Here is a 25,550-nt window from a genome sequence, read left to right on the forward strand (position 1 = left end):
GTTAATATTAGTATATATTATATATTGTTAATATATATGATATATATTATATGTTATATATGTTATACATATTATATATGTAATATATATATAATATGTATACATATTATACATATATATACATATTATTATATGTTTTGTCAGCAGTAGGCCAACGTCAGCTGATAACTAGTGAAACACTTTGCTTCGAAGTTGCAGTTTGAAACATGCACTTTCAAATTTTTCCGAGTCACATAATGTGTTTTCTCAACGTTTATTTATTTTTGGGACAGAGAGAGACAGAGCATGAACGGGGGAGGGGGCAGAGAGAGAGGGAGACACAGAATCGGAAACAGGCTCCAGGCTCTGAGCCATCAGCCCAGCGCCTGACGCGGGGCTCGAACTCACGGACCGCGAGATCGTGACCTGGCTGAAGTCGGACGCTTAACCGACTGCGCCACCCAGGCGCCCCATAATGTGTTTTCTCTACAAGTTATCATTCTCACTTCCCTCTATCACACATTCACTCTATTAGACATTGGAAATTGAAAGATGGTGGTGGTGGTAATGATGATAGCTAATACTTATTGAACACTTACTACATGCCAGGTATTCTTCTAAGCATTTTACATAACTCATTCAGTTCTTGCAGCAACTCTATGGAGTAGGTAAGATTCTTCTCTCCATTTATGGTAAAGAAATGGAGGCACAGCTAACTTACTGAAGGTTGCACAGCTAGTACCTGTCAGAACTGCGATTTGAATCCAGGCAACCTGGCTGCAGAACCTGTACTCATAAAAATCATGCCATAATGCCATTATGCTGTACTGCCAAAGACAAACAGTTACAGATACTTTGTGGAATGAATATAGACACCCTATCTGAAACATACTTATAGCCTTGCTAAGTAATTACAGTACAGATGAACAATCATCGGGGGTAGTAGTTATCACAGATTCTTCCCTAGATAGCCAAGAAAGAATTCATTTATTTGAGAAAAGCAAAGCATAGAGAAGTATATTTTTGTGTAGGGATGGAAGGTTGAGGTTCTGTGGGAGATATGACTGTGGAAAACCCCATTATATGTATGTGTTTATAAATAATGTATATACATTAGCATGGTATGTGCTATGTATCTTATGAAAACTTGTATATAATGTACCTTTTGAAAACATTCAGAAATAAAAATGAAAAGTATTAGTTAAAAATTATATATCTCATTATTTTCTCCTACCCTATTGAGTTGTCTTAAACATCCCAGGAGAACCCTTGCTCTGGCCTATGGGAATAATGGAAGGTTCTTAACATAGACTAGATCTATTTAAAACAAATAAATATTGTACTGGCTTCAACAGCACATGAACTAAAAAATTGATAAAATAGATAATTAAGTGCCACTTTATTTATAGATTTACTCACACATGAAGGACAGGGCCATCCATGTCTTCTGTCCAATATTATTAATCTCCATTTGCATCTCCCATGGGGTATCTGACCTGGTGCTTCATACATAATGGGTATTCCACAAGGTGACTGGTTTGCTTCTTCCACTTTGTGGCCTACCCCAAAACTTAGTGGCTAAACAACAATAGTTCAAAATTCTGTGGGTCATTCTGTGGCTTAAGTCATCTTGCAGCTCAGCTGGGCTTGGATGGTCTAAGATGACCTTATTCACATATCTGTCTGTCAGCCAGTTGGGCTAGTAGACCTCAGCTGGATCATCTTATCTCTACTCCTGCTCCACTGGGCTCTCAAGCTCTGGTAGGCTAGACCAGATTTCTCCACATGATGGTCTCAGGGCAGCATTCCAAAAGTATGAGAGCTGAAACTTTAAGGTCTCGTTTTTATTGGTGAGACAGCATCACAAAGGCCAGCCCCAATTTAAGAAGTGGAGTAGTAGATTTCACCTCTTGATGGTTGCAGCTGTAAGGTTACATTGCAGAGGAATGGGAAAAGTAAACTACAGCCATTTTTTAAAAACTGTAGGTTTACAACACTTACAGATCCAGATTTTTGAGAAAATTGAATAAATGTCTAGTTTTAAAGAAGTAAAATCTATTTAGTTCTTCTTTTAGTTTCTCAGAAGCTAAGGTTTTGTGGAGGTTTTGGGTTTTTTTGTTTGTTTTTTAAATTATTTTTATGATGCGTTCCTGTGCTTTCTCTTACCCACATATTCATATGTGGAACAATAGCCTATTGATAAGCATCAACTTGTATTCTGCTAATCAATAAGGATTTCTCCAGATTTTATCCAAGGTATGCCTTCCAGAATTCCAAGATTATAGAAGTTTCTATAATCTCATTTTATGCTTAGCATAAGCTTAAGCAATGCTTAGCAGAGTAGTTTGCTAATAACCATTGCTCATGAGTACCCTTTGAGTTTAAGGCAAGCCAAGCTGCTGCAGAAAACTTGATTAAAAGTTTGTACACATCCCAGCTTCCCTTGCCTCACTTTTAAGGTGAGTTAAGTGAAATCTGCCAGGAGACCACAAATCCTTTGGCAGTGATGACATTTATAAGTGATAAAAATGAAATGACCTGAAATATATTGACACTTTGTTTATTCTTTTTAAAGTGATTAGGGTTTTTCAAAAACTGCTAATCCTCTTTGGGGGCCGGAGCTGGTAGCATCAGTGTTCTTGATGGCACACACATTGCATTTGTGAACAGACCCATCATGAGCGGACTTCTGGTCTACTGAGGTGTTATATGTCTCCGCATGTTTACAGTGGTGGAGTTTCCTTGCCCTTCTGCCAACAACCACAAAATGATCAGTAATGAGAAGTAATTAAGTATCAAGAGGAAGAAAACAAAGACATGAATTTCATGATACTTCATGCTTTGTATTATCAGTGACTTCATTGTTTCTCTTGGCAAAATTTTAATGCATCTGTGCTTGGCCCAGGGGTGTGTACTGAGGAAAAGAAAAATTTTGTAATAGCAACAGTGGTTTGGGATTTTCAGGTTAAAAAAAAAAAAAAAAAAAACAAAAAACGAATGGAAAGTTGCTTTTGTTTATACCAAATAATGATGCCTTACTCTTCATAAAGTGCTGGCAGTGACCTAATGCCTGATGGTTTTGCAAGGAGAAATCCTGCTTAGTTGCCAGTTTAACACAGCCCAATGCATTGTTATCTGTGATTATCATAGCTGTAGAATGGCAGCCCTCAGGAGTGTAAGAGAATGATAGACTGGGATTCAGGAAACCTGGCTTCCGATCTCAGCTCTATTTTAAATAGCTAGATTCTGGGTTGTCACTTCTAAAGTGAAGACATTGGGCTAGGTTGGCCCTAAGAGGTCATTCAGGATGCAACAAGGACCAGGGATTCTTTTCCTTGACTTCTATCGTGTTCCTCACCCCCTAACAGATCCCCTGACAGCAGGATTTGGGCCTGAGACTAGATGATCTCTGAGGTCCTGGGGCTTCCCACTTTAGAATTATGTGATTCTCTGTTGTCTTGTATCTATGGATACAAATACAGTTCATTTGGCCCTGAGAAGCAGATTCTGTTTTGTTTTCCTGTGTGGTGACCTCGGTCAATTTTTCTTGGGTTTAAGCTGGTTGAAATCATGGTGGGTCTTGGTAAAGATGTGTCCTTGCAGGAGAAGGACAAGTAAAGAATTTGCAGCTATTTACTTAATTTAAAGAAATGGATAAATATAAATAGTGACCTATTCAATCTACCACCTCCCTTCAACACACACAAACTTCTAGTCAACTCCTTACTATACTATATAAGTTACATTTTCTTAATCATTCTTTATTAATTTTATATATCAAAAGTTGCATACTAGACATAATTGGGTGCTGTTTGGATAGTTTAGTCTCCATGTACCTGTTTATTTTCTTGTCTGAATGTTGGAGAAGAGGATATTTAACTTGTATAAAGGAACCTGGAAAAGCCTCAGTAAAAGAAATTGTTTTTGGTCTTGATCACTTACTATATTGAATTAGCTGAGCAAAACTCCGATTTAGGGAAGAAAATATTAGTAATAGTTGTAGCTTACATTTATTCCATACTTAACAAATATAGGCCTGTTCTAAATGCTTTCCTTTGATCAACTCATTTAATCTTCACAAAACTGTTATTCATCCCCATTTTGCAGAGAAGGAAACTGAGGCTTGTAGCTGTTTAGTAACTTGCTGAAGGTCATACTACTAGCAAGTAGTACATCCCAACTCGGGCAGCCTGGATCCAAAGTGTCCAGCACATTACTATGCTATATCTACTTAGGATCTTATAAGAAAGCATACATAGTAAAGGAAAAATCCTAGTTCAACATTAAGTTATTCACAAACATTTATGAAGTACCTGCTATCCAGGTATTGTGCTAGGTGATTTGTTCTAGCTTATTTTTAGGCTTGGGTGTGGCATAGGCATAGCATAATAAAAGGATTATGAGATTGTGTAGTTAGACAGATCTGGGCTTAAATCACAGCTCCAGTATGTTAGCTCTGTGGCCGTGGACCACACATAGTTACTAAATCTCCCTGAGCCTTCAAATGTAAAATGAAAGTAATGGTACCTGGTAATAGATTTATTGTTCATGCTTTGTGAGCAAAGGTCCCCTGTTTATGTCTGTATCCCCAGTGCCCAACAGATTTGGGCATCAGCAAGGATTCACTGATTGATGAAATCATGAAATCCTCAGCAGAGCTGGTTGGCTCTGAGTAGGAACTACTTCATTGTAAAGATGATTCATCTGGCTAGAAATTTAGAAGAATGGTATCAGGTGTACCTCATTTTATTGCATTTCATTTATTATGCTTTGCAGATACTGCGGTCTTTACAAATTCAAGGTTGTGGCAGATCTGTTAAGAAAGTCTGTCAGCACCATTTTTCCAACAGCGTTCCTCACTTTATGTCTCTTGGTCACATTTTGGTAATTCTTGCAATATTTCAGGATTTTTCATTATTATTATATTGTTATGGTGATCTGTAGTCAGTTCTGTTACTCTTGTAATTATTTTGGGTGGCACTAACTGGACCCATTTAAGACAACAAACTTAATCAGTAAATGTTTTGTGTGCCCTAACTGCTCCACTGACCAACCATTTGTCTGTATCTCTCCCTGTCCTCAGGCCTCCCTATTCCCAGAGGCACAATATTAAAACTAATCCAGTCAGTAACCCTCCAGTGGCCTCTGAGTGTTCAAGTGAGAGGAAGAGTTGCACATATCTCAGTAAAAATGATTAAGCTTAGTGAGGAAGGCATGTCAAAAGCTGAAAGGCTGAAAGCTAGACCCCTGTACCAAACAGCCAAGTTGTGACAGCACAAGAAAAGCTCATGAAGGAAATTTAATGTGTCATATTGAACACAAGAATGGTAAGAAAGCAAAACAACCTTATTGCTGATATGGAGAAAATTTTAGTGGTCTAGATAGATGGTCACATCAGCCACACCCTTCCCTTATGCCAAAGCATTATCCAGAGAAAGGCCCTAACTTGCTTCATTTGTATAAAGACTGAGAGAGGTGAGGAAGCTGCAGAAGAAAAATTGGAAGCTAGCAGAGGTTGGTTCATAAGATTTAAGGAAAGAAGGCATCTCTGTATCGTAAAAGTGCAAGGTGCAACAGCAAGTGCTGATGTAGAAGCTGCAGCAAGTTCTCCAGAGGATCTAGCCAAGATCGCTAATGAAGGTGAATACACTAAACAACAGATTTGCAGTGGAGATGAAACAGCCTTCTATTGGCAGAAGATGCCATCTAGGGCTTTCATAGATAGGGAGGAGAAGCCGGTGCCTGATTCTAAAGCCTCAAAGGGCAACCTGACTCTCCTGTTAGGGCTAATGCAGCTGGTGACTTTAAGTTGAAGACAGTGCTCATTTACCATTCCAGAAATTCCTGGGGCCCTTAAGAATTATGCTACAAATGCAACAAGAAAGCCTGGATGATAGCACATCTGTTGACAACATGGTTTACTGAATACTTTAAGCCCACTGTTGAGACCTACTGCTTATAAAAAAAGATTCCTTTCAAAATATAACTTCTCATTGACAATGTACCTGATCATCCAAGAGCTCTGATGGAGATATGTAATGAGATGATCATTGTTTTCATGCTTGCTAACATGGCATCCATTCTGCAGCCCATGGATCAAAGAGTAATTTTGACTTTCAAATCTTACTAAGATACAGATTTTATAAGGCTTTAGCTGCCATATTTAGTGATTCCACTGATGAATATGGGCAAAGTACATTGAAACCTTCTGAAAAGGTTTCTAGACACCATTAAGAACATTCATCATTGGGGCACCTGAGTGGCTCAGTCAGTTAAGCATCGACTTTCGCTCAGCTCATGATCTCATGGTTAATGGTTCCGAGCCCCATGTTGCGCTCTGTGCTGACAGCTCAGAGCCTGGAGCCTGCTTCAGATTTTGTGTCTCCCTCTGTCTCTGCCTTTCTTTCTCTCCCTCTCTCTCTCTCTCTCTTTTCAGAAATAAATAAACATTAAAAAATTTAAAAAAAAAATTCATGATTGATGAGAAGAGGTTGTCAACATTAACAAGAGTTTGGAAGAAGTTGAGTACAACCCTCATGGATGACTTTGAGAGGTTTGAGACTTTAGTAGTGAAACTAACTGCAGATGTGGTGGAAATAGCAAGAGAAGTAGAATTAGAAGTGGAGCCTGAAGATGTGACTGAATTGCTGCAACCTCATGATAAAACTTTAACTGCAGACAAGTTGCTTCTTATAGATAATCCAAGCAAGTGGTTTCTAGAGATAAAACCTACCCCTGGTGAAGATGATGTGAAGATTGTTGAAATGACAACAAAGGATTTAGAATATTTCATAAACTTAGTGGATAAAGCAGTGGCTGGGTTTGAGAGGCTTGACTCCAATTTTGAAAGAAATTTTACTGTAAATGCTGTCAAACAGCATCACTTGCCACAGAGAATTCCTTTGTGAAAGGAAGAGACCATCAATGTGATAACATTGTTGTCTTATTTTAAGAAATTGCCACAACCATCCTAGACTTCGGCAACCACCACACTGATCAGTCATCAGTCATCAACATCAAGGCAAGACCTCCTACCAGCAAAAAGATGACAATTTGTTTAAAGCTGACAGATATGGTTAGCCTTTTTTTTTTTTACCAATAAAGTATTTTTTAATTAAGGTATGTATGTTACTTTTTTAGACATAATGCTATTGCACAGTTAGTAGACTACATACAATATAGGGGCACTTGGGTGGCTCAGTCACTTAAGTGTCCAACTCTTGATTTCAGCTTGGGTCATGATCTCATGGTTCACAGGATTGAGCCCTGAATCAGGCTCTGCGCCGACAACCCCAAAGCCTGCTTGGGATCTTCTCTCTCTCTACCCCTCCCCCCCCTTGTGCACATGCACACACACTGTCGAAAAAAAAAAAATAGACCACAGTATAGTATAATCCTAACTTTATATATCCTGGGAAACCAAAAAATTTATTTTACTCACTTTATTGCAATATTCACTTCATTGGGGTGGTCTGGAACTGAACCTGCAATATATCTGAAGTATGCCTGTACTGAGAAACTACTAATAGAAGTAGCTGGTATGTATAAACCTCTTACCATAGGCAAAGTGCTGTTTTAAGTGTTTTATATTATCTTATTTAATCTTAAAGAGTTTTAGCCCGAAGTAAAGACTGTTAAGAAAAGTGTTGGTAAAGATAAATTAAGGGTGGAGGCTCTCATAGGAAATGTCAAAGACAAATGGCTATCAGTAGCAGGGTAGTGCTCGTGCCTCTACAAAGTTTAGAGAGTGTCTGTGTATGTGCACACGCTGTGGGGAGAAGTGACTCTAGATCCCCAGGATTCATCAGAAACCTCCAGTTAGTATCACTGATCTTGAAAATATTTGACCATGTATACCCTGACCTTACCCCCACATACACACGTAAAATGAACTGAACATCCTCTGCCCATCTCCTTTATATTTGACAGCACATTTAACAATCATTAAAACTGTTTTTATGTATGTGGCATTTTATACAGTGGTGTCATTTAAACTTGGTTTGGTAGGGGGGCGCCTGGGTGGCGCAGTCGGTTAAGCGTCCGACTTCAGCCAGGTCACGATCTCGCGGTCCGGGAGTTCGAGCCCCGCGTCGGGCTCTGGGCTGATGGCTCAGAGCCTGGAGCCTGTTTCCGATTCTGTGTCTCCCTCTCTCTCTGCCCCTCCCCCGTTCATGCTCTGTCTCTCTCTGTCCCAAAAATAAATAAACGTTGAAAAAAAAATTAAAAAAAAATAAATAAACTTGGTTTGGTAGGAAAATGGAGAGGTGAATTATTCTGATGGTGAGATGGCTGCACAATGCATAGGGAGTCTGTGCTGACTGTAGGATGCTCATCTCTAAGGGACAAAGCTGGCGGTGAGCCAGGGCCTAAAATTTGAATGTGTTTAACATCCCATACTTTGCTGAATTTAGGGAGCAGGCTGTCTGCTACCTTTACATTTCCACTTGGGTTTACCCATCTTTCTACACGGAACTATTAAGCTATAACTTAGTTCCCTCCAAGGGGAATGGAAAGAGATGTAGTAAGATTATGGGGTTCTCAGCAGAGCTGGTTGAGCCCTTAATATTAACTGTCTCATGGTAAATGTGATTCATCTATGAAAATACTGGCTATAAATAGATGTTAATAGTGCCCAGCAAAACAGCCAGGTTGTACTAGCATGGCCACATTAGGGAAAAAAATCTTGTTGAGGATTTTATTTGGTTTCTCTTAAAATAAAAAAATAAAAAATGTCCTTCCTTTTATTGCCCTAACCACCCACACTTGAAGACACTAAACTCAGCCAACTGCAGTAAAGCTATCTGATGACTAAAAAAAGACACATTGGAAACCAGATAACCTAATTTAGCATTGGCCACCTTTATTTTTTTTTTTTCTATTTTCAGCAAAAATCATTGAAACATTTCCTTAATGGTATTTTTCCTTGTAGGGAGAGCATGGACAAGGCTTCAGAGAGGGGAATGAAAGTTGGAGGGGGTGGGAGGGAGGGTGTGCTTCAGGTTATATTCCTAACAATTCTGTGTCCTCAGAGAAAGTCAAAGGTACAGAAAGAGAAGAATCAAATGTAAGGTTTAGAAGGCAGTGTAGTAGTTATTTCATCCATCCCCCACAGGACCAGCAATCAGTGTTTTCTGTTACTCACTGTTCCGCTGTTAGAAAAAGTACTTCCTTGTGAGCTGAATTCAGCTCCCAGGAACTTCGTTCATTTATCCTGCTTCTTCTTCCAGAGCTAAATCAAATAAGGCTACTCTTTGAGCCACACTGTAGTCCTTCAGTGGGAAGGGCTCTATTCTTTATTCCAAATGAAACATTCTCAGCTTCCTCAGTGACTCCTGACACCAAGTTGTCTAGTCTTCCTCACCGAGTCCACAGTCTCACACACATTTAGATTATACCTGTTTAGACCTGACTACTCTTCATTAGGCTAGGTTGCTTCTTAAAGAAATGCATGGAGTTGGGCATAATTTCCCAGATATTAAACACAACTAAAACAGTGAATTGGTGAAAGTATGTATTTAGGGAGGGTCTCAGTACTTCTGATACTGGATTTCAGGTGGAATTTTAGGTATAGATCCAGAAATTTGATAGTAGACATTTAAGGAAGACTTATTCCCAGTTCAGCTTATCAGGTCGGTGCTTATAATAAGATACTTTCATATGTACATCACTTGATGCATCAGCAGATAGGTAATTGTTTGCCCTGTTTTTCAGGATGAGGAATGTGAGATTCAGAAAGCTTGGATAACTTTGGCTAATAAACCTTGGACCAAAAATGATGAAAACGTAGGTGCTCTGACATTCTTTCTCTCTAGGCTTATGCTAGATTAATCCAAGCTCACATGTTTTTTTGTTTTGTTTTGTTTTGTTTTGTTTTGTTTTTTAAGCTTGTATGTGTTCTTTGGTTGCCTGTCCACTAAGTGCTGTAGTCAGAGAAGCTGCCACACTGTAGATACAGAACAAAAAGCCTGCCAATGAGGCCTAATAGAGCTGACTTACATCATGGCTTTTCTTAGCTATGTGTTCTGAAGAAAGGACAAAAAGAAATATAAAAATCTCCCAGAGTATAAATAGTTGATTTATCCAAATTTTCCATTACAAATCAGTGGCTCTTTAAAGATTCTTTTCTCATTTAAGGTTGACACAGGGCTGGGAATATTTTCCAGATCTTTGTGGAATAGAACAGAAAATTATTTTCATATAGTCCAAATTAGCTTTAAATGCATTTCTAAATGCCACTCTCACAGCACTAGGTCAGACCTCTTGAAAATCATATGATTCTTTTAACAGTTTTCAAACTACATCACTTTTCATAGTTTTTCCAGCTCTGCTCTCTGTTTTTTCTTAGAAGTATGATGATATTGAGCCAGTCATTTAACCTTTCTATTCTCTTTGAATTTTTGTCCCTTTGGCTCTTGGAACCAGTTTTGTCAGATCCCTTTATTCTGCATCTGAGGCCCAGGGAGGTTAACTGATGTGCCCATGGTCATGCCTACGGCCAGCACCAGAATCTAGATCTTGCCTACAGCCCTGTTGATGTTTCCTCAGCAACAGTGCATTTTCAGAGACCAACTCCTGTTTCTGGAAAGATATGAAACCTAAAAGATACAAATGCACCTTTGAGAGTACCCAAAGTCTCCCACAAATGTAATTTTTCTCGGCTTCTTCCTTACCCAGTAGGTGATTATAGGCCTGAGAATGCCTTTAGGCCTTCTCTTGGCCAGACCAACCCAGCACAATGAAGAGCTCAGAGGTGAGAAAGAGGTTCAGAGATCAAGGGTTCCCATCTGCAGATTTTAACTGACTTCTTTTCTTTCTGTTATCTAAGGACCTGTGACATAGCAACATTGTTACAGAGAAAATGTTGCAACTGGTAAAGTCCCTGGGCTGTACTGGACCTTGCAACCATTTTACTTCCCCTTTCCCAGCATTTCCCTGTGCTCAGTTTATCTTCCTATAACTGGGGGAAAGTTTAACTCCTTGCCTCCCAGGCATATGAGTATAGTCTGACACATTTACAATTTCTCTTATTAGAGGAAAAGAAGGAAAATGACTTTTGTAAAACTCGAATTCTCTGCCAGATGATATGATTCACACTTTTTCTTATCTCTTTTTTAAAATTCAGACACATGGAGTTAGTATTATTCTCTTTATTTTACAGATTAAAAAAAAAAAAGTGAGGTGTTGAGAAGCTCACAAGTCAGTGTGGTAAAAATGTAGGTTCAAGATTAAATACAAAATACCAATAAATAAATCATGTCCAATGTAGAAAGTGTTTGGGGAACATTTGAAAGGAAATGACTAACCTGCCACAGAAGCTAAGTAAAAGCACCTGAGAGAGAAGTTGGGCCTTGGAGGATCAGAGTGTCCAAGTCATATGTACAGTTTGAAGATAGATGAAAAACACAGCATGTGGCAAATACCAAATCATCATTATGGCTGAAGCCACAGAGGTGTTCGGTGGTTAAATTAAGATAGAAAGGTGAGGGGCGCCTGGGTGGCGCAGTCGGTTAAGCGTCCGACTTCAGCCAGGTCACGATCTCGCGGTCGGTGAGTTCGAGCCCCGCGTCAGGCTCTGGGCTGATGGCTCGGAGCCTGGAGCCTGTTTCCGATTCTGTGTCTCCCTCTCTCTCTGCCCCTCCCCCGTTCATGCTCTGTCTCTCTCTGTCCCAAAAATAAATAAAAAACGTTGAAAAAAAAATTAAAAAAAAAATAAAAGATAGAAAGGTGAACCATAGGCATGGATAAGGCTGCTCATCACAGGGCTGTTCATAATAATGAAGGTGAAACACCTAAGTATGTAACAAATAATAGGGAATAATTAAATAAATCAATGGAATATGTAGTACGGGCCAGTTAGGCCAACAGCAAAAGTAAAGTTTTCAAAGAATATTTTTTTTAATATTTATTTATTTTTGAAAGAGAGAAAGAGACAGAGCACAAGTGGGGGAGGGGCAGAGAGAGAGACACACACACACACACACACACACACAGAATCCGAAGCGGGCTCAAAAGCCTATGTCAGCACAAAGCCCAAAGTGGGGCTTGAGACTCACGGATAGTGAGATCACGACCTGAGCCGAAATCAGACACCCAACTGACTGAGCCACCCAGGTACCCTAAAGAATATTTAATAATATGAGAAAGTATTTTCAATATGTGATAAGTAAATTGGTTTTGTTTGTTTGTTGTTGGTTTTTTTGGTAAGAAGACACTAACATCCAGTCACACATGCTTTCACATTTTGGGGTCTTTTTTCAGAAGAGAGACAAGGATAAGTAAGTTGAAGCCTTGAAAGTCATTAACAAGGCAATAGAAGGTTATCTTATTAGTAGCTGATGTGATTGTCCCTGGGGTATGAGAAAAAAAGACCGAGGAAATTTGAATGTGGACATTGTATTAGATGATGTTACAGAGTTACTGTTAATTTTATTACATGTGTTGATGGCATTGTGTTTAAATGAGAGAATGTCTGTTTTATTTTTCCAGATAACATAATGAGGTATCCAAGTGTGAAATGTCATGATGCCCTGGGCTTTATTTTTAAATACTCCAGAAAAAATAAAAGTATGGGGTAAAATGAAGTAAATATGGCAAAGTGTTGAGGATTATTGAAGATGAAGGATGGGTACATGGACTTTGTTACATTATTCTACTTTTGGTGTATTTGGAAATGTTCGTAAGAAAAGATTTTAAAAGAAAGCACCAGGGACACACACAGTATTAGATGGATAAACATTTTAAATAGTTCTTTATAAAAAGGAAAAAAAGAGTGTAAGGTGGAGAAAGAAAGAAGACACTAAGGTTTGAGTGTTAAGCAGAGACAGAGAAGCCAAAAAGTGAGCTGTATCCTAGGAACCAAGACTGAAAATTATTTCAAGGATCAGAAAGTTGCTGTGACCTCATTTTTAACAGTATTGCCACTGGTCAGAACAGTTTTAGAACTCCACTTTTGTAGTTTTCTATTTTGGAATATCCCTCAGCCATGGCAGATTCTGGTCCATTGAAAGTGAATTCTGACCATGGGGAAAAGTTATTGAAACCAAATCTAGTGAATCAAGTTACAGTTGGGTCAGCTAATATTGTTTTTGGTCAAAGGACCAATTGTGACCCTAAAATAATGGGATTAGCTTTTTTGTATGTGGCCTTTGAAAGGGTTTTGAAGACATTTCCAGTGTATGTCAACCATGACACTCTTTTAGAATAAATTTTATAAAGGAAAACCTTTGACAAATGACGTTTGAATTTACAACTTAGAGCTTTTGTTGTATTCTTTTTTTTTTTTTTTTTTTTTAATGTTCGTTTATTTATTTATTTTGAGTGAGAGAGAATCCCAAGCACGCTCCATGCTCAGCATGGAGCCTGACTCAGGACTCAACCTCACGACCATGAAATCATGACCTGAGCTGAAATCAAGAGTCAGATGCTTAACCTACTGACCCACCCAAGTGCCCCTGTTTTGTTTTTAGTATTCCATCTACTTTAGTTACATATCAAATCTTTGGTGTGCTACAACTTCTGGTTGTTTTGTAGAATCCCAATATAAGCAAAGAAGTAGGAAACAACATGGTGTATGGCAGGAGAAAGAGTGCAGTCTCTGGGGCCAGCCATACTGAGTTATAACTCTTCCTGTATCACCATATGCTGCTCAGTTTGGGGCAAGTTACTTCATTTCTTTAGGACTCAGTGTCTTGCGGTGTTGTTGGGAAGATTCAGCATCATATGTGTGAAGTACTGTGCCCGGTGCCTGGCACATGACAGGAATGCATAACTCATCCTGGTGGAGATATAATGATACAATTTTGTCTCTTGGTTCATCAGACATGCCTTCCCTCTTGTGATGAGTGAGATAAGAAATAACTATTGGATTTTAGCATCATGAGGAGAGTATATTACTCAGTGCTTTACCTCGCTGAACAAGGGTATTCTTTTAATCAGTGTTAAACTGGTATTTTCAGAGAGTGAGTTATTTTGTGCCTTGCCAAGATGGAGAGTGGCAAGCTGAAGAAATTGGATTTGGCCAGGAACCGGTGCCTATTATTCAGGAGAGAGAGAGGGGGGGGAATTATGATCCTGGCGGTTTGGAGGGACTTAACATAAAGTGACTGGCTTCTTGGTCCCAACTAGCCATAACTGTCCCACACAAGATGATGAAGAGCACTGATTCAAAAAGGTATGCTTACCCAGGTTCTCGTTAGCATACCTCTTCTAACACAGCAGCACAAAGCTTTACTATCTTTCTGGCCAGGCACTGTGCTAAAGCATTTTACACTCATTATTCTCTTTTTTTGCATGCACTATCAGGCAGATACTATTAATCTGTGCTTCATGGGAAAACCAGAATTGAAACAGGTTAAGTCAGTCTGCTTCAAGCCACAGAACTGGTAAGTGGCACAGCAGGAATTCCAGTTGGCTTCAGAGCCCCCCCAGTCTTTGTAAGCCTATGGTCTATTGCCTGAATTTGTTCTTATTTGGAATAATGATCTGTTTAAAGATGGGAGACACATCTTCTCAGCATTCATGTACAGTTTTGACTGTGTCAGCAAAATCGAAAAGCCTAGTGCTCTTTCACCAAAGACCTGCATCATGACATGATGATAGGACAGAAGAACATAGAAAGCACCAGGGAGAAAGAAAACTGTCTGGGCTAGGTCTCATATGAGGGCACAGTGTGAATTAAGGTCCTGCTCCTTCACTGCTCTCCATTATTCCACTTATTCTAGGTGGTAGGAAAGAAGTTGTTATAAGGCAGGAGGCCTGCTTAAGTCAAAAAGCACCAAGGAGCATCAGAATGCATCAAGGGTAGTGTGTCTTTGGCTGCACCCTGTAAGTTTGGGTCACACTGCCTTCAGGATTCTTCAAACTGACATCAGGGTTCTTCTCGTGTTCTCTGCTTTCAAGGGTCATCCAAGCCCTCTCTGAAGCCCCTAGTCCCATTCATCTGTATGGAGGAGTACTTTTTGGTGTTCTTTAATTATTGGAGAACCCCTTTTCCAGCTCAGTTGAATAGATCTGGACTTCAGATGCTCCAGAGTCCATGGGTGTTAGATATATTGAGCTTGGGGATTTTACCCACCACGTGTGGTTCCATATAGCCCTTTGTTAGAAATAAAGTGCCCAAGACAGCCAAGAGTACATGTTGACCAAGAAGGTTGGCTGCTGCTAAGTACTGTAAGTAAGTAAATGAATGTCAGAAGCTTACAACTAAGGGAGAGAAACAAAGCTTCATTACCCTCCCTTGAACATGTTGCTTTGGATGTTTTGGTAATGATTGTGGAGCATTTACACACAGACTAAACTAAGTTCTTTGTGTTCTTTGCAAGGAGGAGAGCTTGCCAACTCAATTTCAGTATGCAAAGCTCAGACAATTATTCTTTTGGCATTTAGGGGCTGCCCCTGTTTTTGTTGGGGTTGGGGGTGGGCAGCCTGCTGACACAGGAAGACTTTATAAAGAAGGAGAAGGCAACTTTATCCCATACTTTTTAGAAAAGAACCCCTCCTCCCCCATCAGGGTTCTCATGTCCCTACCTCCTATGCTAAACCTCTGTAACAGAGCCAACAGAAGAAACCCCTAGGCTCAGAAGTGTCATATTCACTTCAGTGCCCACAGCTTGTGACTCATTCACAACTATTTTCATTTCTTCTGCTTAGCACTTCACCATGAAATTGCGTATTTCTTTTGTGAGTGTGTGTGTGCAGATGGTTGATGGTTTTATTTCAAGTGATAACCTTGGAAAGATAAAGTTCTTGAGATTATGGCCTTGGTCCATGATAAAATATATGGTTTGCAGTAATGGTTCTCAACCTGTCAACCTGGAACCCCTGGGAGCTTTCAAAATTGTCAAAGAGGTCTTCCAGTCTGTATTCCAAAAGCATTGTAAGCAAATGAGGTTGTTGGTTTTTTTGTTGTTGTTGTTGTTGTTTTTTGTTTTTTTTTTTTTTTTTGAGAGAGAGAGAGCACAAACAGGGGAGGGGTAGAGAGAGAGGAAGAGAGAGAATCCCAAGCAGGTTCCATGCTGTCAGCACGGAGCCCAATGTGGGGCTCAAACTCATGAACCATGGGATCATGACATGAGCCAAAATGAAGAGTCAGACATTTAACTAACCGAGCCACCCAGGTGCCCCCAAACAACTGAATATTAATGTGTTCCCAGAATAGCTATAGATAATATTGTGCGATAGCATACAAGCCATTTAAATATTTTATGAATTTGTTGTAGGCTTTCATAGTTATAGCTTTTTTTCAGTCTGAATAGGAAAGGCTACAAGTACTGCCAATGGGAAATTAGGAAGATTTTTGTTATGGAAAAGGAATTCTCATCCTGGAAAGGATGGATAAAGATTGTTTTGTTATAGCAGCTAAATGGGAGGCTAACCTGTTTTCTTGTTATTGAACTTTTAAGTGCTCTGATTTTCCTGACCCAAATGGTTTTGGGTCTGGATCAGAACTCCCTGTTAGTTGCAGTAGCAGCTGAGGAGTAGCTGAAGGCATTTGGCCTTATAGACTGTTGATCTTAAAAATTAAGGGTGTTTTTGTTTGTTTGTTTGTTTGTTTGTTGTTGTTTTTTAATTAGTGCCATAAGAGCCTTCATGTAGCCAGCCTATTCTCTTTGGTACAGGTTACCATACAACATGATTACTTTCAGGTGAGAAACTGTTGCAGTTTGACTTAGTTGGGGCCTCATGATGAGGCCTGCACCCAGAATATTCTCTTTTTTAACCTTCAGTAGAGACTGCTGCTCTAGCACATTGGCTATAGTTTTTTGTTTTAAATTGGGATTTTCTACCTTTTTTAATGTTTATTTAATTTTGAGGGAGAGAGAGAGAGAGAGAGAGACAGAGTACAAGCAGGGGAAGGGTAGAGAGAGGGAGACACAGAATCCAAAGCAGGCTCCAGGCTCTGAGTTGTCAGCACAGAGCCCCATGCGGGGCTTGAACTCACAGACCGCAAGATCATGACCTGAGCCGAAGTCAGCCGCTTAACCAACTGAACCACCCTGGTGCCCCATTGGCTATAGTTTTTCAATAGAAGTTTGCTGGCTGTATAATGTAAAGCACTAAATTGCCAAGTGTGGGCACTTTTTCCATCAGGGGAATACAGGTGATTCATTGCACAGGTGCTCACACTTGCCTGCCTTCTGCTATGAGTGCATTATTACTGTTGTTTGAAAAAATTTTTTTCTTACATAAAAAGTAATATGTGGGAAGCACTGAAAATGGCCAAGTAATCATAAAGAATTAAATTTTAAAAATGTATCCTTGGGGCACCTGGATAGCTCAGTTGGTTGAGAATCCAACTCTTGATTTGGATTTGGGTCATGATGCCAAGGTTCTGGGATTGAGCCCTGTGTAGGGTTCTGTGCTAAGCATGGAGCCTGCTTAAGATTCTCTGTCTCCCTCTGTCTCTCTCCCCCATGTGCACATGTGCTCACTCTCTGTCTCTAAAATAAATATTTTTTAAAATGTATCCTTAATCCAGCCATGCTGACATTTCTACTTTTCATCTTTTTCTATAGTTTCTTGTAGGCTTTCTTCTTTTCTGTGTCCTTTATAATGTGCATGTTGTTTTGGGAACATTATCCATCATCATTATTCTTCCATGCCACAATTTTTAATAGCTGCATAGTACTTCATTGTATGATGGTGCAATTATTAATCATTGTCCTATTACTGAATATTTAATCATCATCTTCAAGATCCTTCCCTCTCTTCTCCCCCCACTTTTACTTTAGAGGCCTGTCCCCTATCAATCTAGAAGGGATCCAGAGCTAACAAGGAACCTTAACCACTTATCTAGACTTTAACTGGCTAGAATCCATGAAAACTGTCCTTGGTTCAGAACAATATCTATTTGTTGTTTTAAAGTCATGATTTTAGCCTCAGCAGGATTTAATCACAACTCGTAATTGCTATTCTATCTCCTCTCTAAACTCTTTCACTCCTACCAAATTAAAAATATGAAATTGTTTTGAACACTTTTTAAAAAGTAAAAATTTTCACAATATATGTAAATCAAACCATCATGCTGTATGCCTTAAACTTATACAGTCATATATTTCAGTTATTCCCCAATAAAACTGGGGGAAAAAGAAGGTAAAAAATATAAATATAGAAATCATAAGAGACTGTTAGAGTAGACCACTGTACCTCCTCTTGAAGCCCTGAAAGTTGAGAATTTGGAAATGAAATTGGAATTGGAAAACGTACCCAAGTAATTCATCTTTAACGGAAGAAGGACATTTATTTTCACAAATGTTTTTCTCTTCATGCAAGAGACTGCTATTACATTTACAGATTACTTCATTGTGTAGACTTTAATTCAAAAAATGAGAATCGGACTTGGAGAGTATGTTTCAGACAATAGTAAAAGCAAAACTGTATAGACATTGGTGGTGTTAAGATAAATATTTTTTCCTTTTAAGGTAACAGCTTTCTGTTTCCAATCTCTAGAGTGACTGTGTCATCATTTTAATATTCCTTTGTTACCAAAAGATAGTACTTTGTGTGTAAAACATAGTTACCAAGCAATGTACCAAAAGTTAAATTGTTACATGAGCTTAGGATGTGCAGAGAAGGACCAAATTGGCTCAGAAAACGGTCTCAGAATCATAAAACATCATCAGAGTTGGAAGAGCCTGGAGATGGGTTTGCCTAGCTTCTTCCCAGCAGGCACTGGGGCAGGAGCACCTTCTTTGTACAATCTCTCTGACAAACACACATCTGCTCTATGAACACTCATTTTTCATAACTGTATGGTCTTAAAATTTTGGCTAGTTCTTTTAAGATGTGTCCCAAATTCTTTTGCCATTTTATCTCCCAGGATGCTGTTATTAATTGAATGCCATCTGATAATATAAATTATGGTGAGTAAATTTCAAAGACTTGGGAAGAAGATTTCCTAAATATGAAAGCAAGGAAAAATTCTCTCCCCAAACTGAACAAATGATCAGAGTGATTTATCATTAAGGGTACAACTAAACAGAGTTTTCCCATTTTAAGCTCCTGGTTCTAGAAGTACTGAGGCTGGGCCTACGAAGAAACCTTAGACTGTATCCCCAAACTCTATTTTGATGTATTAGTACTATTTCTGTTTTTCATAATTGGTAACTAGCTTCTTGCTTGATTATTTAAATGTGCTTTAGGTTTTTGGCCTTCAATTTTTCCCAAATGCTTAGTTATATAGCATGGTTTGATTCTTCATTTAGGGAAGCCAGGAATCCACGACTTGTCTGTATTTTTACCTATAATACTACTTTAAATAGGCCACCTCACCCTCAGTGCCTTTTATCAGTTGAAAGAAGGAAAAATAAACAATCCAATAGCAACCTTGGGCTCCTTCTGGGAGTACTTACATGGCTACATTTTTAAAGTACTTAATGTTTTACTAAAAAGGTACGAAGGAGTATATGGTGCAGAAGTTAGTATTTCCTAATCAGAAAGGCATAATAATATACTCAAAATTTGATTAGAGTTATACAATACATTTGCAGTGGTTCTTTAAGCCATTCTGTAGCTAAAGTATAATTTTTACTTTTTTTTAATTGCATCTGTAGAAATAATTACTTCCTTTGGTATTGGCAATCTCGCCCTCCACAAACAACTCACAGTGATTACTAATGACACACTTAGCAGTGGGTATGCACCATATGCCCACTTGCTGAGAAGAGGGGCAGGTGTCAGGCTGACTTTGGTTGTTGCTGTTTTTTAATTTATAAATGTTCTTAAATATGTCATTAAATATTATCTGGAATAGCTTTTTTATTCCATAATCAAAGGTATGATTCTACCTTTGACTTACATATTTTTGTTACCAGCTTAGGAAGATTGGGGTTAAGGTCATTTTAAGGTGTTAGTCATTGGGCCATTAGGTTAGAGAACAAAAGTTGGTGAAGTTTACAAAGCACTATAAACCAACAAGGAGGCACCTACTATAATTGCAGATAAGACTTTCTCCACCTTTACTTCCTTATCTAAATCTTCTATTGCTGGTTTTCCTCGTTTCCCTGTTTCATAATATACATCCGAAATAGACTGTCTTACTGGAAAGGAAGGAAACAGGATCAGAATTCCTGCTAGATTTTAGGAACTTGAACATCATCTTATTGAGTTCTCCTGACAACTCTTTGGTAGACATCTGATTATTCTCATTTTTACAAATGGGAAAACTAGAACTCAGAAAACTTAAGTAACTTGCCCAAGGTCACACAGTTAAGAAGTGGTTAGCCATGCTTTATGTGTCTTGTTCTTGGGACTTTCTCACTTCTCTTTATTACCTCCTGTTTTCAGTAGTCTCCCCCAGTTCCTGCCCTTGCCTTTCAGCTACAAAATGCTATTCATCAAATAGTATAATTACAGCTTACAATTTTACCGTTCCCAGCAGGAGACAGCCCACAGCTGTGTGAATCTTCCTCCTTAACAGGATTCCTGATATCCACCTCCCCTGACAGAAAGAGGGATAGAAGCAGCCCAGATAATTCTCTTTATACATGTTTAATACAATCACAAAAAGCTGCTTAGTAAATCCTTTTGTTTTTTGCTTTTTAGCTTATTTTATTATTTTTCCCAGTTTTGAGATATAATAGACTTACTATATTTGTTTAAGATGTATAAGTAAATTCTTTATTATCTTGTTTTCCTTTTTTTTTCCCCTCATTGAATAGAATGATGAAGACTTAGGTGAATATTCAGAACAAAGCTGTGTTTTGGCTCAGAATTTTAAAAGAAAAGAATGAAAAGAGCTGATCATGAAGATAATAGTGGCCTGAGGGGGAAAGACTGTCAGCCAGGGATTATTACTAAGTGTAACTCTGCCCATAGAAAACTAAAAACTTATTAATAGGACTTTCAAGGCCCTACTTGATCTGGCTCAGAATTTCACCTCATACCTCTCCCTTCTTCACTCTTTCTGCTCCAAATGTGCTGGCTTGCATTTAGTAGCTTATACCTGCCTTTCTCCCTATCACCCCCACCCCCACTCCCACCCACGCCTCCAACCATCCCTGGGCCTTTGTCCATGTTGTGCTTGGTGCTTAGACCTCTTCCCTCTGTTCTTTACTTGGCTAACTCCTCCCACTCAGCCCTCAACCCTCAGCTCTAGAGACACACACTTGAGAAATCTTCCCTGACCTTTTTGACTAGGTCATAACCCCATTTTACACTCTGGTGACCCCATGACCTCTTTTTTACACCATGTACAGCAGCAATTTTACATATATCTGTCTTATCTAAAAAATTTCAGCTTCCCCCACTGGACTGTTAATTCCATGAGTGCAATACATACTCTGTTTGCTCACAATTAGGTTGCTGGTACTTTGTACATAGTGCGTAATTGGTCTGTTGAATGAATGAAGAAATCAATCACTCATTGAGTTTGTCTCATCATCAAATGGCCAGATTTTGTTTTAGTCCAGTATCCCTGACAAAATTCATGTGGCCTTAACCCAGCAGAACTCATGTGTTTGCAAAGCTGTTGGATATTAGACATTCAATGGATATAATGGATGTAATGTTGGATATAATGTTTATATCCAATATTTGTAGATACTCATTGACTGATTGATCCAGCAGGTGCCCTTAGATCAGGAGCCAGCAAACTTTTTCTGGAAAGAGCCAGATAGTACATTTTTTTAGGCTTTGTGGGCCATTCAGTTTCTGTCACGACTACTTACTCTGTCTTGCCAGAAAGCATCCATAGAACAATGCACAAATGAATGGCATGACTATGTTCCAGTAAGACTTTATTTACCAAAACAACCATATTTTGCTGACCCTTGCCTTAGATGTTGCTAATGAAACATTCATGAGGGATGCTATGGAATAAATTGATCTGGAAAAGAGATTCCCCACACCTCTGGATGTTTACAAAGTCATTATTTATTCCAGAGGGGTATGTATAATTGTGCATAAGACCTAGTGTCCACTCTAAAGCTATTGAATAAAAATTAAATAGAAGAGATAGATGTGGCACAGGCACCACTAAGGGCTATGAGAGCTGTGATGTTACATAGACCTCAGTCTCCTGTAGATGTGATTTCTTCATTGATTTAATAAGGGGAATAAGGAGCAACTCCTCTTGGACATCTGATGTCTCTGATTACAAAATTTGTGTCCTAAATCAAACTAGGGCAGTTTCAGTGGAATTATTTTTAGCCTTAGCTAGGTGTCTAAATTATTTTTATAATTAGCAAATTATGGTATTACACTGAGGAATTCAGATATTTTCCTCAACTGTTCTTCAGCATTTTGTCTGTTCAAATCCAGGAAAAAAGGTCTTCTCTTGCTGATTGTACCCCAACCCAGAAATTTCCAACTCTTAGAACCTGTTTAAAGAATTCAGGATCTGAAAAAACAATTCAGAATCTGTGTGGATGCTGGCTAGCTTGGTCATTCTGGAACAGAAGCCACTTGGAATGGATCATTTATATTCTCAGTTTATTAGAGTTACAGTGCTAGAAAAGGCTGTGATATGGTTCTTCTAGAAATAGATACATAGCTTTTAAACACATAGAACTATACAGGAAGTGCCCATTTCCTCTTCCCACCCCAGGGTTCCTTATAATGTCTATGTTTACTGGTTTGTTTTCTGTTTACTAATTTTGAGTGAAGAAGAAAGAAACACTTGGGTTTTTATTAAATTGTGCATTAATATTCCTAAGAGGAAACATAAGAAACTTTCTCATGTATTGAATTAGAAAAAGTTGAGGTGGTTGAGAATATTAATCTTTACATTTTGAATTGTTTTTCTGCTGGGAAGTGACAAAGAAAATACTGTAAAAGGATACCCCAAAATGGGCAATAGAATTGTAAGTAGATTTGGGAATAATCCAGAATAACATTGTATTAATTCAATGTTGTTATTGAATTGGGTGGTCTGTGAAGGCAGATTTTCCAGCAACGGCTGTGTTTCTTTTGCCAGAACTTTTTTTTTTTATAACCATTTTGATGGATATTTTAAAGTAATTCATACTTCCTATTTAAAGTTCAATGTTGTGTATATGGACACATTTGAGATACTAAATAATATCTTTTTGTATTTTGTTTTCTACCTCTATGTCAAATTATAACTAATCATTTATTTGCTCCTCTTACCTGCTTCTACCTCCGACCCTATTTCTAGTTTTTGCTTCTAGATGTGTCATGCACAACGAGGTTCTAAGGTGTGAAGTAGTGTTGTTAGTGTGCAGGTTTTGAGAGAGCCATTTGAGGTATAGATGTTTTTACCTGGTTTTGTCTGAATTGAAATTGTATAAAAATTGTGTCCCAGAAAGGTTGACCTGTCTCTATTTCATGACACCATGGACCATCTTACCTTTGAGTGAGGTCCTAAATCTCCACATTGAAAAGAATAAATCCAACCTGCCTCTTTGAAGAGGACTTTATTAGTGTCTTTGTAAGGGCTCTCCCCCATTGTCCTGCTCATGGGAGGGTGCTATAAATATCTTTGAAACACTTCTTACTCATCACTTCTACAGGAGGGTACTTTTCACAGATATGAAACTACAGTGATAGCCTTCCTAGGAATTCAGTTAATAATGATCAAGAATTGCCTCAAGCAGCCATCTACATGAGCAATTGGCTAACTTGTTCAGTTATTCCCTTTTATGAGGACTTGTCTTTTTGATGCCCAAATCATCTGCCCATGCTGGAATCAGAAAGCAATAAGGCACACCTCCCACACTGACCTGCTCTCTAGTTAACCATTACCTCCTTTCTCACACAGTCTTCCCCTGAAGTCTTCTTAGAACTCACATTCCATATTTTTGTTGTACTCTTAAGAGAATTATCATGTGACCCTCAGAGGAATAGGAGCTGGCATCTTGGTTTGTAGCAGCCTTAAGCTAAGTAAGCTCTTTATGAGGAATCATCTCACTAACTCTGGGAGTGTAGGTATTGGTCTTCATATTTTATAGGTGAAGAAATTGAGGCTCAGAGAGGTGATGTACATGCCCAACATCACATAACTGACAAGTATTAGAGCCAGGCTTTTTGCCCACATCATCTGATTCCACAGCCCAGATTCTTTCTAGTACCTTATGGCACCCTCAAGAACAAAAAACAGATTTCATGTCAGATGTGCTTTGAGCCAGTATCTCATGTAATCTTTTCATCTACCCTGTGAGGTAGGCATTGTAGTTGTTCTCAGTTTACACACAGACATGTGAAATTAAGTAACCTATTGATGGTGGCCATACATTAGTAAATGGCAGAATCAGAACAGGAACTCACAGGCTACTTGGCTATCAACTTTTCTAAGCCTCAGCTTCCTCAGTGTAGAATGAGAAGAATAATGGCACCGATCTGTTAGGATTATTGCAAGGACAAAATGAAATAATCCTTATAAAGTGCTTAGCACAGTGCCTGGCACATCATAAGCCCTCAATAAATGTTAGCTGTGGTTAGTACAGCATAGCTAAGGCAAAACCACTTTGAAAACAAAAAATCCTGCAATTCCACTATTTTATTTGACTCTTACAAAGATTGTGATATATCAATAGTAAATGAAAGGGTGTCTTCTCTCACTTAAAACAAAAAGTTAGATCAAGTGCTGGGTAATTTGTCCTTCATCACTAAACTATTACATAAGTAGCTTCAAGGCCCCTTCCAATTCTGTGACTGTACCATTCTAGTGATGGAGAGCTATTTTTTCTATTAAATCTTAACTCAGAACTCAAATCCTCTCTACAGTAATGAAGTGGTATGCTCATACCGAGGACAAAACAGAGCCCATTAATAAAGCTGAGTGCAGACTTTGATTTTTCAGAGGGTAAATGACAAGGAGTATAAACAGTGAAGCCTTTGGAGTATTTATTTCTCATGGAAAGATAAGATACCTACAGCATTCTTATGATGGAAGACAAAGCCCAGATAATTGATTTTATTAGCAAAGGCATCTAAGAAAATATTTGTTTTGTGCTTGGTGCCGGGGATAATAGAATACAAGTCGTTATTAAACTGGAATTAGTGGCCCAATTTAAATCAGGAAACCAGTTTGCCAGAATAGTTCCCAGAAATACTTGAAGACTCTAACAAGGTGTATGCCACAGTCAGAAGGTGTGTTGCTTGTGAAAGTATGTGAAAGGTTTTTTTTTTAAACAGTGGCTGAAAGTCTGCACATTTTTCTTAATGTTTATTTTAGAGAGAGAGCGTGTGTGCGCACAAGCAGGGGAGGGGCAGAGAAAGCAGGACAGAGGATCTGAAGTGGGCTCCACGCTGACCATAGAGAGCCCAGTCAGGGCTCAAACTCACCAACGGAAGATCATGACCTGAGCTGAAGTCGGATGCTTAACCTGCTGAGCCACCCAGGCACCCCTTGACATTTTTTTGTTTCTGTTATGTTCCCCTGGAGCTCTGTTAGTTGTGTCTGCCTCACTGGTGATCATAAAAATTACATCTTCAAGCACTGATGGTCAAGATCCTCATTAGTGTAGCCTAGAAGGTAATGAACGACATGGAGTTCCCAATTGCCCCGTTCTTCATTCTCAGTTTACAGATCGGACTGTTAATACCTTAAGCAATGCCCTTGCCAGGAAACTGCACCCCTTCTCACCCCTGAACTAAATGCATCTTCTCCCTTT

At 38.8% G+C, this 25,550-nt stretch overlaps 2 protein-coding genes and 1 long non-coding RNA gene across 5 annotated transcripts in view; 2 read left to right on the top strand and 1 right to left on the bottom strand.

Annotated features, from left to right (window-relative positions):
- CMSS1 (cms1 ribosomal small subunit homolog) overlaps positions 1-25,550 on the top strand; it is a 383,830-nt gene that overhangs the window by 125,872 nt on the left and 232,408 nt on the right. The window lies entirely within an intron of this gene.
- Positions 1-25,550, bottom strand: part of FILIP1L (filamin A interacting protein 1 like) — a 302,611-nt gene that overhangs the window by 116,784 nt on the left and 160,277 nt on the right. The gene's annotated exons all lie outside the window — the stretch shown is intronic.
- LOC121036155 (uncharacterized) lies at positions 457-25,126 on the top strand. Its single transcript, XR_005793259.1, has 3 exons — positions 457-4,551; positions 11,334-11,340; positions 25,116-25,126. It is a non-coding gene; the product is annotated as an uncharacterized LOC121036155 (long non-coding RNA).

The sequence above is a fragment of the Herpailurus yagouaroundi genome, unplaced genomic scaffold, assembly GCF_014898765.1.
Source record: "Herpailurus yagouaroundi ecotype Mexico unplaced genomic scaffold, PumYag 162, whole genome shotgun sequence".
NCBI lineage: Eukaryota > Metazoa > Chordata > Mammalia > Carnivora > Felidae > Herpailurus > Herpailurus yagouaroundi.